The 18,249-nt window shown below is 34.9% G+C and overlaps 1 pseudogene; it reads left to right on the forward strand.

Moving 5' to 3' along the window:
• Positions 1 to 3,405: 3,405 nt before the first annotated feature.
• LOC122041359 overlaps positions 3,406 to 18,249 on the forward strand; it is a 34,840-nt pseudogene continuing 19,996 nt past the window's right edge.

Raw genomic sequence — 18,249 nt, forward strand, 5'->3', positions numbered from 1 at the left:
CTTCATTAACTCCCCAATATAACATACAACCATTTCTGTAAATATCAATTCTTTCCACCTGAAGACCTAATTCTTTCACAAGTTTTTTCATATTATAAAAATTGGGCAGTATGTGATCACGCAGCAATGTTTCTCCAATAACTTAAACAAAATCATTAAATCTCGCGACACATTATTCTCTGTCTTAACATTCAATAGTCTTGCGGTGAGATATAATTTAGTGTGATTGTCACAACCAACCGAGGTTGTTCCCAGCCAACCGTGGTCACCTGTAGCCAGCCAAGCCTGGCTACTAGTCTGAGAGGAGAGAAAAGGGCAAGGGGAGAGAGAGGGAGCTTACTAGCCTGAAATCGTCATTATAGGAGAGGAATCACCGCCTTGTGGGGAAGGGATAGGGAAGGGGGAATTAGGTGAGTTGAGATTTTTTAGGACTTTTGGTCACTGAATTTGTTGAGGAATTGACGGTGAATCCATGGATTCGTCGGTAAATATGTGGCGAATCATTGAATTTATCGCCAAATTTGCGACGAATCAATGGATTCGACGCAGGATGTTAAAAGAATTAAAAATAAATGTCTTCGTGTTCGGTTGATGAAACTAGAAACTCGAAATAACATGAAACTAATTCCTATATATTCGTCTAGTTCTCTTAATTATATAAATGTCTCAAATATCAATTTAACCAAATATATTAAGAGCAGTGATTTTTTAAACATAAATTAGATTTTTCAGATACATTTGTGTTCAAAAAATCACTACTCTCAATATATTTTATCAAATTGATATTTGAGGACATTTTTATAATTAGGAGAACTAGATGAATACATAGAAATTGATTTCCTGTCATTCTGAGCTTTATAGATCCATCTGCCATTTCAGATACATTTTTTTTATTTAAAATTTTTTTGTAACAATCTACAACAAATATGTGGATTCATCGCTAAATTTGCGACGAATCAATTGATTCATCGTAGAATGTTAAAAAATAAAAAATAAAAAATAAATGTCTTCGTGCCCAATTGATAACTTAGAAAACTCAGAATAACATAAAAATCAATTCCTATATATTCATCTAGTTCTTCTAATTATATTCTTATCCTTAAATACCAATTTGACAAAAAAAAATATTTTTTTCATAGCTAAGTCAATTAGATGGACTTTAATCAACTTATGACTTAGTAAAAATAATAACAAGAGTTTTGATTGAATATGTTAGAGTCATTTTGATATTAATAAAAAGAGAACTAGATGAATACATAAGAATGAGTTTTATATCATTCTGAGTTTTCTAGATCCATCTATCATTTTTGACACATTAATTTTTATTTTTAATTTGACGACGAATCCACAGATTTGTCATTTTGAGCTCTCTAACTCAGTTGTTGAACTATGAGAGACACAATATATTAAATCGCAGCTCGTTCAAATATCAATAACTTGTTATAAGGGTGGAACCCGTGACAACCAGGTTTCAAGCTTAAGAAACATTATTTAAATTATTTTCGAAGGTTCCAAACAATTTTAGTATTAATTTCTATGTTGTAGCTACTATAACTATATGACAACTAAATTGTAACGACTACAATTCATCAATTTAGATGAGAAAAAAATATAAGAGATATAAAAATAAAAATAAGCTGCTATTTTATAGTAGATGACAATTATATCATTTTACAGGAATACAAGAGTATCCTTATGATAATAAATTAACATAAGGTTTTCCTTTGAAGATTCATTAAAAAAAAAGGATGCCATTCTAATTTTTGCCATAAAAAAATAGAGTTTTTTTTTAAAAAATAAAATACCTTTTAAATGATAACAAAAATTAAGGATGCTGTTTTATTTTTCATCCAATATCATTTCTATCCATTTAAATTAACATATAAATTGATCACTTATTAATAATATATTTTAAAAATATTCTAATAATAAATAAATTAAAAATATGATATTTTTTTTACAATTATATATTTTGTAAATAGCTAATTGATAAAAATGAATTTAGTAAAATTATTCATATTATTATTTATTATGTGTGAGTTTGTATTTTTTTTTATTGAACGTGAGTTCTAAACTAATGAGTATTTTCGTAAAAAATTATGATGAATAAATTTAATATTTATATGAATGATAGCATTTTGAAAGTAACTACCATCATAATAGCTACACTATGACTATAATTATCCCATGTTATAATAATTATAACAATTATGACTATTGCAATACATTATTTACTATTTAATTAAGAATTAATAATTAGTTGGGGTGAAATTTAAAATTAAATTATGCTAATGTCATTTTTTTTATTTTCACACGGTAGATAAATTTAAGGTTCATTAGTAATTTTTTCTTATTATTTTTATATAAAAAATATGTATGTCATAGTTTTCTTTAGTTCTACGTCTTAGAATTAACAACACCATAAGAGAAAATTTTATAAATATCTTGGGTCAGTTACATTAGAAAATATATTTTTCTCAATTTTTTTTAGTTAAAATCAAATATAATATTTATTTACTACACTTGATCATATATTATATTACCCATGCAACACATTATACATGATCATAAAATATTTCAATAACAAATATAAAAAACATACTTTTAATATATTTTTTTATAAATAAAATGCTATTTTGAAAAGGCTAAAAATAAAGTGCAACATTTTCTTTTCTACCTTAAAAATATGATGAAGAACCCCCTCTATACACTTAGTTTTGACTTCCTACCTAATAGGCTTTATACTTCGTGCAATTATACAAATATATTAAATGGAAAAATAATTATTTTATTTCAATTAAAAAAAATAAAGGAATAAAAATTGCATAATTATTATAAATAAACACATTAAAATTAACATATTAAAATGATATTTAAATCGAGTAATATATAGAAATAGACCATATAAATATTCTTATTTTTTTTTGTCATTTTAAAATGTTAAGGAATAAAATACGGCAATTGACCGTGGTCGAATTCTAAAAATAATGTACCTAATTTTTAGATTGCTCGAAGGAGCATTTATTTTTCATTTTATTTCTCCCACTAACAACACCATATTAATATTATACTTTAAAAATTAATACCACTTTAATATTGTATACATCCTAAAATCAAAATTAGTGTAGCGTTTATTTTACAAAATCAAATGTTTATATACCAGTAGTATTTTCTTTGAATACAGTATTAAATAAAAAATATGCTTTTTAGAAAATCTAAAAATTAAATGTAATTTTTGAGAATTTCGTAATTTTAAGTTTGCCCTCTTTTATTGCTTAATAAAATAGTAAAATATATATCTGTCCAATTTTCTTAATGATGCAATATTAAATAATTATTTTTTCGCTTTATAAAATAAAAATATAATTTCCTCTTTAATTTTTTGTTTTTAAGAATGATCAGAGCGCTTCTTCGCCGTGCAATAGTCCACTGTCCTTCGGGAGATCTCGTCGGTGATGGCCCTCTCCTCCTCTCTGCCGCGGCTCCTCCGGAAGCCCTCGTCCTCCTCTCAGATCCTTCAGCGGATGAAGCTTCTAGCTGCGGGTGATCCATCGAGACCCTTCACCACCTGTGAGGGATCTCGCCCCACCATCATCCATAAGCGGAGCCTCGACATCCTTCACGATCCCTGGTTCAACAAGGTACTCAATCGCGCATCAGGCCCTTCAAGTGGTTGTTTGAATTTCCTGTGGTTTGATTGGATTGAATTGGTTGTTGGTTTATTTGATACTCGTCAGGGCACGGCTTTCTCGATGACTGAGAGGGATCGCCTGGATCTTCGCGGGCTTCTTCCTCCAAATCATATGACACCGCAGCAGAAAATTGAGCCCTTCAGTATGCCTTTTGACACGTTTTTCTACGTTTTGTGTTCTAGTCGGAAGTCAGTTCTTTAGTTCGTTGGGAGTAGACTCACGCATCATTCACGAAAAAGTTGTATTTTTTTTGGTCTTTTTGTTCTGTTGCGATTGGTTTACTGATTACTATAATTTCCATATTCTACAACTTTGATAACACGAGTGTTCATCCGGTGTACTGTTTAAACTTCTATAGATATCTACTAAGTTGGTTGTGTTGTCTCAGCTAGCCATTCCCCTCATTCTTGAACTGGTTACATTGTGCTAGTAAATGTTGCCTCTCTTTTATACAAATAGAAGGCCTTGTTTATGCTTGTGGGTTGGGTGTGAGTGGTAGCGGTGTGCTCTGGAAGTCTTAGGAGAGTTGGCAAGAAAACAAAAGATGAGTTCTTCTCTTTCTGTTGATGTAGGCTTTGATTTTTGGACTAATTACTCAAATTGATGGCACTTGTTGTTTGTTTCTTTGCATTTGATCGTCAAAGCATTGAGTCAATTCAATTTTAGTGTTAAGGTAATTGCTACTTGGAGGGAAGGGAGACAAAATGGAGGGGGAGGAAGAGGGAAAGGATGAGTAGCTGCCTACAAGGATGCATTATTATAAAAACTTTCATGACATTTTTTATATTTCTATTTGTATCGTATTGCATTATTATATTTCCATAGTCTCTAAGTCATAGTTTCCTTTTTGACAGTGGTTGACTTAAAAAGATTCCAAGTAAATGCCAGGGATGGACCATCAGACACCAATGCTTTGGCCAAATGGCGAATTCTTAATAGATTGCATGACCGAAATGAAACTATGTACTACAAAGTGAGTTTTAGATATTTGACAAGACATTCTATTCTAGATAGTTCACACATTGTTGTTAAGAGTTTTCAAGTGCATCATAAGTTACATTTGCACTCTTTGTTTGAAAGAATTATCTGCTTTCTCGCAGGAGAAGTTGATTGTTTTACAATTTTTTATATTTTTTTAAATTTGTTTTGCGTAACTAACTATTCATGTGAGAATTAGAAGAAATTTAGATTTTAGAATTTGCAGGTTACCTTTTTTTTTTTAATTATTATTTTTTGATTATTGCAGAAGTTCCACCATATCCCCATGAGTGTCTAAGCCCCACTGCCTTTTGCTTTCTACTGCATTGACTTCCACCTTTCTTTTCTTCTGTTATTACCCTTTTTAACTATTATCAAAATCAACTTGCTTATTGTAAGCTTGGATGGTATGAGCTTAACATATTACATACTCATGTTCTTTAGCTTCATTCATATTCACTATAGTTGGACCAGACACTCCATTGTCGAGAGCAATTTCTACACAATGTAGAGAAATGCACTATCATGTATTTTCAAAATTTCTGTAGAATTATCAAAGTAACCCTTCATTACGGTGCTAATTTAGGGTCTGTCAACATGTTCATATATGGCACTTGTTTCTTTATCCCATTACTTTTCTTAAATTTATTTCTGTTTAATGTACAGTTCATTGATGTGGAAGCACTTTCTACTATTGCCCAAATCTTCGTTTATTTTAATCTTTTGCTCCGGGCGGTGTTTTGATTTGTGCACTTGTTAATATGTGCTGGTTTTAGTTGAAAATATCGAAGAGTATGCACCAATAGTTTATACACCCACGGTGGGTCTTGTGTGTCAGAACTATAGTGGTCTTTTTAGAAGACCCCGTGGTATGTACTTCAATGCAGCTGATCGTGGAGAGATGATGTCAATGGTTTATAACTGGCCAGCTGATCAGGTGTTTATTTTTGTTTTTCTGTATCATTGCTGTGATAGTTGCCATAACCTGAACTTTTTTTAAAGTGCAGTAATTATTTTTGCTTTTGTTTCCTAATAACTTGCTCTTTTGACAAACATACTAAATTTACTTCTTTTATCTGATTTAGGAAAATAAATCTAGACATTTTTTTTTTGAATTGGTTGATTCTTTTGGTTCTGCCGTGATCTCTTATGCCAAAATCCAAATCATATGCTTTAAACTTTTTGTTGGCCAAATGGATGATGACCGGTCATGGCCGGTCCCAAACCCAGATAAAAGAGGAGGGTTGCGTTAGGTTGTCACTTAGCGTTAAAACTATAACAAATATTCAATGAATGAATCCATTAAACTATTGTGCTAATGCTAGGTTGTTCCCTGGAAGTAACGCGTTGCAGGGTCCGACTATAATGTCTTGGCAAGGACCGTTACATCTCCAAAACTCGGGTGTAGTGCTAAATATGCAATAGTTTGCGTTGCAGGGTCTGACTGTAACATATCGGCAAGGACCGCTACATCTTCATGAGAATTTGGGTGTAGTGTTAAATAGACAAAAGTTCTCGCACAATAGGTTGGATAGGTTGGATAAGAACAAATATGATAGAAAAATTAATAATCTATGATTTGGAACATTAACATAGAAACCCTCATTGGTAAATCAATGGAGGTAGTAAATACGATGATTAGGAGAAGAATTAGTATTTTATGTACAAAAGATAAAATGGGTAGGCGAGAAGGCAAAGATGATAGAGAACTCGGGTTTTAAGTTATGATACACTGGAAAGAGTAAAGTAAGAAATAAAGTGGGTATTGTTGTAGATAGTTCGTTAAAGGATAAAGTTGTAGGAGTAGTTAGAAAAGGGGATAGAATTATAGCCCTTAAGATAATAGTGGCGAAAGAAACTATGAACATAATTAGTGTATATGCACCGCAAGTAGGATTAGATAAAGCTACCAAATCAAGGTTTTGGGACGGCTTAAAAAGGGCAGCCCGGTGCATGAAGCTCCTGCTATGCGGGGTCCCGGGGAAGGATCCATTGTACGCAGCCTTACCCTGCTTTTTGCAAGAGGCTGTTTCCAGGATTTGAACCTGTGACCTTTTGGCCACAAAGCAACAACTTTACCGTTGCGCCAAGGCTCCCCTTCTTTGGGACGACTTAGATGAAATATTATAAAACATTCCGCCAAATGAAATGAGGAATATAAGAGGGTACATGAGAGCTATGGGTTTGGAACGAGAAATGAGGAAGGGAAAACTATATTAGATTTTGCGATAGCATATGACCTTATATTAGCTAATACGTTTTTTAAGAAAAGAGAAAAACACTTAGTCACATTCAAAAATGGGAATAATAAATCGCAAATTGACTTTCTTATAATTAGGAAGAAGGATATAAAGATTTGTAAAGATTGCAAAGTCATCCTTGGAGAAAACTTAACTACCCAATATAGATTAGTAGTGTTGGATATATGTCTCAAACATAGTATCAATAGAAAGAAAATATATACGACTCCTAGAATTAAGTGGTGGAAGTTAAAGGATGGGGAGCAAAATATATTTAAGGAGAAGGTAGGAGTACAAATATTAGGTGAAATATACGGTGACTCTAATACGACATGGGATAAGATGATATTAAAGTTGAAAATAGTAGCTAAGAGTGTACTCCGTGAGTCAAAGGACATGCACACTAAGGAATCTTGGTGGTGGAATGAGAAAGTATAAGAGAAAGTGAAGGAAAAATGAATAGCTTATAAAAAATTATATATTTGTAAGAACGAGGAAAACTTTAAAAAATATATAATAGCCAAGAAAAAGTTAAAAAAATAGTGAATGAAGCAAAAAATGAAAATTTTGAACGATTATATAAAAAATTGGATACAAAAGAAGGGGAAAGAGACATTTATATAATAGCTAAAGTGAGAGAAAGGAAGACAAGAGATCTTATCCAAATAAAATGTATTAAAGATGAATGTAATAGGGTACTAGTAAACAATGGAGAGATAAAAGAACGGTGAAAGAGATATTTTTATCAATTTTTTAATGAAGGTTTAGGTGACCAACTTAACTTAGGTCATTTTAGTAGGTCAAATGAGCATAGAAATTTAAATTTCGTAGAATTCAAACTTCAGAAGTAGAACAAACTTTAAATTGGATGCACAATGGAAAAGTCGTTGGACCAAATGACATTCCGATAGAGATATGGAAGTGCCTAGGGAAACAATGTATTGAATACAACAACAACAATAACAACAATCAAGCCTTTTTCCACTAGGTGAGGTCGGCTGTATGAATCCTTTTACGCCATTGAGCTCTATCTCCTATTATATCATCATCTATAGTTAAATAAATTTTATCTTGTTTTATTGTTGCTAACCAAGTCTTTTTTGGTTTTCCTCATCCTCGTTTGATATGCATGTTTATCATAGTTTCATATCGTCTAACTGGAACATTTATTGATTAAATACAAGTCGTGTCACCGTCTTAAGCGTCACGGAGTTTTCTCGATAGATCTGACTCAGGCTTTCTCTCTACTCGTTTCTTATTTTGTCCGTCCTCGTGTGACCATCCGTCTTAACATCCTCGTCTCTGACTCTAAATCTTTTGCTCGCGTGTCAGCTTTCGACCATATAACATGCGGGCTAGCTGGGTTTATAGAACTTACCTTTAAATTTAAGAGGTACTTTACGGTCACAAAACACTCGGCGCTCCCCTCCATTTCACCCGTCCTGCTTATTACATGTAAGGCGTCTCTCTTAATCCCTCAGTCGTTTTGCAAAATGATCCTAAATATTTAAATTTCTCGGTTCCAAGCAACTCTCTCTATCTTATGATTGTTTCGTTACTTACAATATTGCTAAATTTAAATTCCGTATATTACATCTTTAATCTCTAAGCTTAAACCTTTCCCTTCTAGTGTTTCCTCAAGATTAGTTTAGCATTTACTCCTTCATGTGTTTAATCTACGAAATAATATAATCTCTGAATAACGTACACGTGGTATTGCGTCTTGAATGTCTTGTGATGAGTTCGTCCGTAATTAGTGTAAAAGATAGGGACTTAGAGGTGATCCTTGATATAACCTATCTTATTAGGAATCAGTTACTTCGCTTGAAGTCTTTACTCTAGTCGTTACGTTCTTATATATATCCTTAATTAGTTGATATATATTCCACCTCTCTTTTCTAGAATTCTCCGTATAATTTCTCTTGGGACTCTGTTATAAGCTTTTAAGTCGATGAATACCGTATGTAGATCTTGTTTTTGCTCCTGATATTTTTCGATTAATTGTTTAAGAAGATGTATAGCTTTTATTATCGACCTGGCAGGCGTGAACCCAAATTGATTTTCCGTCGGTGTGGTCTCCTTAATCTTTTTTATTTTTTCCCAGTTTCGTAGTATGACTTATTAGTTTAATACCCTACGGTTTGCGTAATTTTATCGTCTCCGTTCTTATATAAGGGACTAGAGTACTTATTCTCCGTTGATCGGTATTTTTTCGTTTTCGATGTCGTGTTAAATAATTTTGTAAGTCGATGTGTTGAATGACTTAAAATTGTTCGTGACGATGAAAAAAATATGATCGATGGAGGATAATGCTCTGGTTCCATATGAGGCATCTGGTATGTGCTGTATGACTAATGAGTCGTCTGATGTTTGGGAAAAATAATGAAAAGATTGAAAAGAAGATTATGGTGTTTGGAGTTGGTTTGGTCGATCTGGAGGTCGACGATGAAGCTGGGCGTGCTTCTTGACGATGATTAAAATATCGGGAGAAATAAGATCTACGTGTGATCGTTGACAGAAACTTATGATGTCGTGAATATGGAAGAAGAAATGTTCATGTATGTTGGACTGAAGGATGTGCGAAATATGGGTAAAGACTTGATAACAAACATTCGATAGAGATGGGGTTGCGTCGGATCGGCTAAATCTATGTTACACTATCAGACGAACTCATTATCATATTCGAGGCGATCAGGTGGTGTATGTTGTTCGGATGATGTTGCTGATAGATGAAACGCGTGAAGTAAATCTTAAACTCTGATCTTGACGGGAAAGATTTTGGGTTTGGTATAATAAAGGCGGAATATATGAAGTAAGTTTAGCGATATTAGATGTAATGAGACGATTGTTAAGATAGGAGATGACAGATTGGGAACAGAGTTTAAATATTGATTTTGAAAAGCGATGGAAGATGAGAGATGTCTTATATATCTGGCGAATGAATGAAATGGAGGAGGCGTCGGTGTTTTATATGTAAAAGTACAAACAATGAAAGTTCTGAGCCATGATTGGCGTCTTATGTTATATGAAGTTAAATGTTGGGCTATGACTCGAGCACATGAGCAGAAGATGACAGTTGTAGAGATGAGGATGTTAAGGTGAATGTGTGAGGATAGACAAAATAAGAAATGAGACCATTAGAGAGAAAGTCGGAGTTGCATCTATTGAGGGAAAACTCCGAGAGACACGTTTAAGATGGTACGAGCATCAAGGTTTAAAATCTTAAACCGTGCCGAGGTTTCGGTCCCAGACCGGAACGATACGGTTTCGGTATCGTATCGTACTGTGCCGATACTGTTTCGGTATTTTTTTATCTATATATAATAATTATTAGATAAATATGTTTATTGTGTATAGTTTAAAAATAAGTTATATCTTGATTTTATATAAATTCTCAATTATTGAACAACTTAGTATTGTTAGAAAAAATAATTAAATATAATTTTATTTTAAAAAATTGATCTATCAATAACTTGAATTAAATTGATACATTATAATATGTTACCTTACTAATACCAAAAGGAATGACGTGAATCATTGGTTCTTGTAACATTCTACTTAGGTCAACTTCATAATTTCCAACGCCCAGATTAAATAATCATCCCATGACATGCAATATTGATATTGATTTCTCCATATGTCCATCAGCGTGTCTCGATTCATCACTGGATATTGGATTTGAACTGGCACCACTGAAATCGGAACGGGTACAGGAACAGACACAGGATAAGGATAAGGATAAACATACGTCCCTGAGCTCTGGTATGATGGTTCACCATATGATGCATCAGAGTTATAATAAGAAGGTTGCGAGTATGATGAACTTCGACCAGAATCAATCTCAGCTAAACTCTCCCGCATATCTTGATAATTATGAGTTTTCTTTTGTTTGTCACCCTTATATCGACACTGATATTGGATAGCGTTACTTCTAGTCCATGATCATAATCTTGAGTTGCATGTGTGTAATCTATCTCACATGTCCATGTCTCCGGTGCTAGAGTAGGGGGAACATAATTTTGACCACTAGATGCATCACCACTGTCGTCACTTCCATGAGTACTTGCACTGCTATCAACATCACTATCTTCATTTTGAACTTCTTGTCGGACCACAGTGTCTGAAGGTGATGAAGTTTCATCACTGTCATCATGTTCTTGCTCATCAATTGCATCGAGTGGATTTTCTCTAATGCTCAATTGACCCCTTCCCGTAAAAGCAGGAGGTTTACCTTTTTCTTTCCCTTTAGTAAAAATTGCAGGAACTTTGACTTTGCTTTTGCCTTTATCTATGGACTTTGGTTGGATTTGGGGTTGAGATGTTTGAGAATGTCTTGACCGAGATCCAGAAAATCGAAATTTTTGATCAAATGCTTCATTATTATCTTCTTCCTCACAGATATCTCCTCTAGCTTGTATGTTTTCAATTTCTTGAGTAAAAATTTGAGATGGTCGTGGTGGGTCTCCTGCTTCATCAAGTAATGGATTCTCAACCTCAACAGCACTCCACCAATCCATCATTGGATCATTTTCAGTTTGGACAAATCTAATATCAAATGGGTCTACATCACCATACTCTTGTTCTTCATTCTCTTCTGTTATTGCTTTTAGTTGAAGACGCATATTATAATGAACGTAGACCATCTTCTCCAAGCGACGATAAGAAAGACGATTTCATACTTTTGTATGAATGAGGGAGAAAGTTGACCAATTTCTTTCACAACCACTTGAAGACGTTGTTTGTGAGAGAATTCGTACTGCAATCTTTTTCAAATTTGGAGCTGATCCTCCATATTGTAACCACCATTCAGCTGTAAGATAAATAAGAATAAAATTAAAATAGTATTTATATTTGTTGACAATAATTAGTAATAATTTTTACTATACTTACCTGAATCCATTTTATATCTGCATGGCACTGCAATAGGATTGCTAAAAGAACCATATGCTTCCCGAAATAATTGACTTTCATTAATAGTCTCAGTAGTTGATTCTCTATTTGTATATAGTCTTTGATATTACATGTCTGAAGGTCACTAATAAATCATTATTTATGCCAAGATTATAACAGTATTGATATGTCGGATTGAGATAATAACCTACGATAATTAAACATATATAATTATTAATAATAATATTAAAGATTCTTTATCATTAAAAAATACGTATCGGCCAAATGAATATATATTTCCCATTTGATTGTCCCATCTTGTAGTGATTATATCAATGTAATGTTGATACTTGGTTGGTGATTGTAGACGCCTCTTAATTTCCTCTTTTGTTTCATGAATTAGGCGGTAAACGTTGTCCATTTGTGGCTTTTGTCTATATCAACTTTACGTAGAACAACGTACAATGGTTCTACTGCTATAAGAATTTCTGCGATATAGTCCCAAAATCTGACAGATATAATAATTTTTTGCACCTCCTTACCTTCGGCCGTGTTAGAATATCGAGAGGCCTCCCAATCCTCAGAAGAGAACATGACCTTTAATCCGACTTTTTTCTGATTCAACGACTTTAACAGGAGTAAGTGAGTAGCAAACCTAGTCGCTCCTGGTCGCAGAATTTCCCCATCAATAAATTTCCTGATTAATCCATGAACCCAATGCTGATTATAGAGGAATTTTGTTAAAGATTGACCTTTTTTTACTACCTTCTTCACTATATCAATCTTACCGATATCTGCCATCATCAAAGTGATACAGTGTGCTGTGCATAGTGTCCAAAATAATGTTTGATACTGTTGCTCCAATAACTCTCCATCCCTCTTAAAGTTGGCACCATTATCTGTAATCACCTGCACTATATGTTCTGCACCTATCTCTTGAACTATACTATCCATCAAACGATATATGTAGAGTGCATCATGATAGTCTGTAGTTGCATCAATAGATTTATGAAATATCACCTTTCTATTGCAGTATAGTAGAAAGTTGATAATGCTCATCCGTGTACGTCCTGTCCAGCCATCACACATCAACGTAACCCTATATAAGCTCCATTGCTTCTTGCATGATAGGATCCAAGTCTTGATCTCCTCCACTTGTTCATCTAAATATGGACCGACAATTTCATATGCAGTCGGAGGTTGAATATTAGGACCAGATTTTTGGATGTTGGACACCATGCTACGGTAGTATGTGTTGTTTGCTGCATTAGGGGGAATATGATTAAAATGAAAAAATTTAGCAATACTTTTACCGATTGATTTCTTCTTCTCTTTTGAATATGCATCATCAATCCTAGTCTGTTTGCTAGTTTGATCGAGAATGGTCAAGATGGATCGATGATGATCCTTCTTCTCCATCAGAGCCAACAATCTGCCTTGTGTTGAGGAAGAAGACACACTTGCACTCCTCAATGATCATTGAAGATCAAGCTTCCACTGGCACTAGAGCCACTTCTAAATCGCATATTTTGCGCATAGTCATATTGAGTTCGAGAGGCTCTGAGAGCTGCTAAAGAGTCTTCATCATTTGGAACTTCACCATGACCTTCAAATTCATCATAGATTGATTCTTTAGAGCTTCGGCTATCAACAAGTTCACGTTGTTGTTGTTGTTTATACTTTAATGTTTTTTTATCATCAAGTTCGTCTTTCATTGCACGACGAACTTCTTGAGAAACTTTTGGACAATTAGAAATATCTGGATATCTACCAGCAAGATGTTGTTTTAGGTGTGTGACTCCACTGCCGCGTCCAATCATATCGCAATGCAAACATTGCCAATGGAATCGATTTTCTAATCGACGTGCGTGTCTCCAAGCTGGATCATGAGATTGTTGTTTGGGTGCCATTGTCTATGCATTATAAAAAAAATTAAGAATAATACACATTTCCAGGTAATGATCATCATTTTATAACGTTAAGAATATATTTATCATTGTAAATTTATAAATTAAATATATAAATTATAAAGAGTAACTTTATAAAATTTGAAACAATCTCCTAAAAATATTAATTCACCTTTCTCAATTTAGAATGATCAGAATTGCATAAGATTATAAGTGTTTTATTAGGAATCATAAACATGACAGCATACCTTTATCCAAATTTTTAAAATAAAAGATTTGTAATATTTCTAAACATATTACAAAAGTAAAAAATTAATATTCATGATTCAAATTTTAAATTAATTCTAAGATAAAAAAAATTATCTATAATAAATATATAAATTAGCATAAAGATGTTACTTTATATATAATAATTATACAAATTAATTAATTAATTATTATTTGTAAAAATATAAAATAATAAAAATATCAAAATATAAATTTAATTTATTAGTTTTTTTTAGATTTTTTATTTTTTTAGAGTATTAGAATATAAATCTGAATTATTATTATTTTTAAAAAAATTTTAAATAATAAAAATATTATAATATATATCAGATTTCTTATATATTTTTTAAAAATTTTAAACAGATTTTTTATAATTTTTAAAAAATTTTAAAATACAATTTAAAACATTGAAAATTAATTTTTCAGAATATTAATTAAAATTTTAATTTTTAAATATATTTTTTTATATATTTTAATTTTTATTGAGAAAATTTAATTAGGATTTAGAAAAGCCTGTTTGGAATACCATACCTACCTTAGGAATTGTTATAAATTTAAATTATATTTAATTTCCTTCACCCCCTAGGGCATGCGGGCACGGGCGCCGGCAGCATTGACGATCACGCCGCTTGGCAGCGGCGGATCGCAGGGTCCAGCGGCGCCGAAGGTGTCGCCGGATGCCTCTGGCGCGTCCGGCGGCGCCGGAGGCGTCCGGTGACTCCTTCGGCGCCGCTTGCGATGCATACGAGATGGCGAAATCGTACCTCTGTCGCTGCTCGCCTCGCCGTTGCTCGCCGCTGCTCCCCTCGCCTGGCCTCTGCTGGCCTCGCCTCGCCGCTGCTCACTGCTGTTAATCGATCGCTAGTACGTTTTTATAGGATTTTTGCGAGCGATAGAAGGAATCGAATCGATTCCTTCTGTCGCGCGATTTTTTCGATCGCGAGTGTCGCGCGTGCTGGCGCGCATCAACGAGCGTATCACGCGCCGAAAGCACAGCGCCACGCTTGCGCGTATCACGCGCCGAAATTTCTGCGTGTCGGGTGCCGGTTTCGGCCGGGCGACGGAACGGTAAAAATCGTCCGTGCCGCCCGGCACAAAATGGTATTCTAAACCTTGACGGGCATATACTTAAATGACCAATAAATGCTCCAGTTAGGCGATGTGCAACTATGACAAACACGCATATCAAACGAGAAAGAGGAAGACCAAAAAAGACTTGGTTAGCAACAATAAAATAAGATAAAATTTATTTAAGTATAGATGATGATATTTTATGAGATAGAACTCAATGACATAAAAGGATTTATATAGCCGACCCCACCTAGTGAAATAAGGCTTGGTTGTTGTTGTCCTTGTGGTAAGGATCACAGTTTGAGTTCCCTAGAAAGACATCTACTTGTACAAGTGCAGGCAGGGTGTGGGAGAACAGGAGTTACACTCTCAGCCACAATGTTTGAACTCTACATTTCAGCTCCTAGCTCGCAGATCCCTAATCTTTGGCTATTGTTAAAATAAAAACCGCGTGTCAATATGGATACCATGGGTTAAGCTTTTTATAGATAAGATGTATGTTACATAATTACAGAAATACCCTTATAAATATATGACATATTCTAACATAAATATATGACATATTCTAACACTCCCCCTCAAGCTAAAGAATATAGACTATATGCACCAAGCTTGTTACATATGTAGTCAATTCGGGGACCTCTCAGTGACTTAGTGAATATATCTGCTAGTTGATCATGTGAATTGACAAAACTAGTAGATATTTCTCCAGATATGACTTTCTCTCTAATAAAGTGACAGTCAACTTCAATATGCTTTGTCCTCTCATGGAAGACTGGATTTGAGACAATATGCATGGCAGCCTGGTTGTCACATATGAGTGACATTTGTGTAACCTCTCCAAACCTTAGTTCCTGAAGCAACTGTTTTAGCCATATAAGTTCTTGACTGGCTATGGCCATAGCTCGATATTCTGCCTCTGCACTAGACCTTGCTACAATATTATGCTTTTTGATTTTCCAAGAAACAAGGTTACTTCCTACAAAAATACAGAACCCAGAAGTAGATCTTCTATCAAAGGGAGATCCTGCCCAATCTGCATCAGAATACCCCACAACTTGAGTATGTCCTTTGTCTTCATATAAAAGACCCTTTCCTGGTGCACTCTTGATATATCGAATAATGCGAGTCACAGCATCCCAATGTTCTTTGCACGGAGAGTTTAGAAATTGACTTACTACACTTACTGCAAATGAGATATCCGGACGAGTGATAGTAAGATAACTTAGCTTCCCTACTAATCGCCTCTACCGTTCGGGATCTGAAAGAGGCTTCCTTGATTTGGCAAGAGCTTGACATTAGGATCAATAGGATTGTCAACTGTCTTTGAGTTTAACATTCCTGTTTCTTCCAGAATATCCATTGCATACTTTCTTTGAGATATGATGATGCCATCTTTAGACTGTGCTATTTCTATCCTTAGGAAATATTTGAGTTTACCGAGATCCTTTGTCTGAAAATTTTTGAAAAGAAGTTGTTTTACTTATGAAATCCCATGATAATCACTACGTGTGATGACAATATCATCAACATAAACCACTACGTATATGCAACCAGTCGATGAGTGGCGATAAAAGACGGAATGATCAGCCTCACTCCGAGTCATGCCAAACTGTTGAATTACAGTACTAAATCTACTGAACCATGCTCTGGGTGACTGCTTGAGGCCATATAAAGATCTTCGTAAGCGACATACAAGACCAGAAGACTCCTCCTGAGCAACAAAACACGGAGGTTGCTCCATGTAGACTTCCTCGAGTAGGTCACCATGTAAGAAAGCATTTTTGATGTCTAACTGATAAAGTGGCCAATGGCGAATCGCAGCAATTGACAGGAACAGACGGACAGAAGACATCTTGGCAAGTATCCCAATAATCCAACCCGAAAATCTGAGTATAGCCTTTAGCGACGAGACGCGCCTTAAGTCTATCAACCATACCGTTTGGACCAACCTTCACCGTATACACCCATCAACAACCAACAACTGACTTCCCAGGTGGTAAAGGAACTAGGTCCCAAGTCCCACTACTCCGTAAAGCACATATTTCATCGAGCATAGCCTGTTTCCATCCTGGATGGGCAGAGGCATCACCTGCAGACTTAGGAAGAGAAATAGACGACAAGGAAGAAAGACAAGAATAATAGGAAGGAGAAAGACGATGATAACTCAAAGAAACATAGTGAGGAGAAGGATTACGAGTGGAACGCATACCCTTTCGAAGTGCAATAGGAATATCAGAGTCAGCAGATGGGGCCGGAGGAACTGGCGAAAGACTTGGCTCCAAAGATGTGTTTACTGCAATGTCAGTGTTGGTCGACGGCAAAGTAGAACGAGGATGACGCTGATAAACCTGTAAAGAAGGAGACGAAGCTGGGGATGACAGAGACGCCTCTTGGGGGCAAAAGATAGTCACTGGTGCAGGTGGAGAGGGAGAAACCTCGGACTGGGAAGCAGAAGGCCCAAAAAACGAAACCGAATCAAAGAATGTTACATCAGCAGAGATGAAGTACCGACGAAGAGTAGGGGAATAACACTTGTACCCTTTCTGAGACCGTGGATACCCAAGGGAAACACACTTATGAGACCGGGGAGAGAGTTTATCAATGCTAGGATCAAGATCATGAGCAAAGCATATAGAACCAAAAACCTGAGGTGGTAAAGGACGAAGAGGATGATGAGGGTAGAGGATATGATGAGGTATTTCTCCCTGGAGAGTGGATGAAAGCAAACGATTGATGAGATAACATGCAGTAAGTACAGCGTCACCCCAAAACTGAAGAGGGACATGAGAATGAAGAAGAAGAGTCCGAGTGGTCTCAAGGAGATGACGATTCTTGCGTTCTGCAACCCCATTCTGTTGAGGGGTATGAGGGCAAGATGTGCGATGCAATACACCATGGGATGCCAAGAAAGAACGAAACTGAGTAGAAAGATACTCACGTGCATTATCACTTTGTAAGGTACGAAGAGAAATACCAAACTGAGTTTTTATTTCATGAAAAAAAGATTGAAAAATAGAAAACAATTCTGAACGTTCCTTCATTAGATATAACCATGTACAACGGGAAAAATCGTCTATAAAAATAATAAAATATCGTGATCCCAATGTAGAAGAAACACGACTCGGACCCCAAACATCAGAATGAACCAAGGCAAATGGGGACTTAGCCCGACTCACAGTGCGAGGAGAAAAAGAACTACGA

Source organism: Zingiber officinale, chromosome 2A, assembly GCF_018446385.1.
Source record: "Zingiber officinale cultivar Zhangliang chromosome 2A, Zo_v1.1, whole genome shotgun sequence".
NCBI classification, from domain to species: Eukaryota; Viridiplantae; Streptophyta; class Magnoliopsida; order Zingiberales; family Zingiberaceae; genus Zingiber; species Zingiber officinale.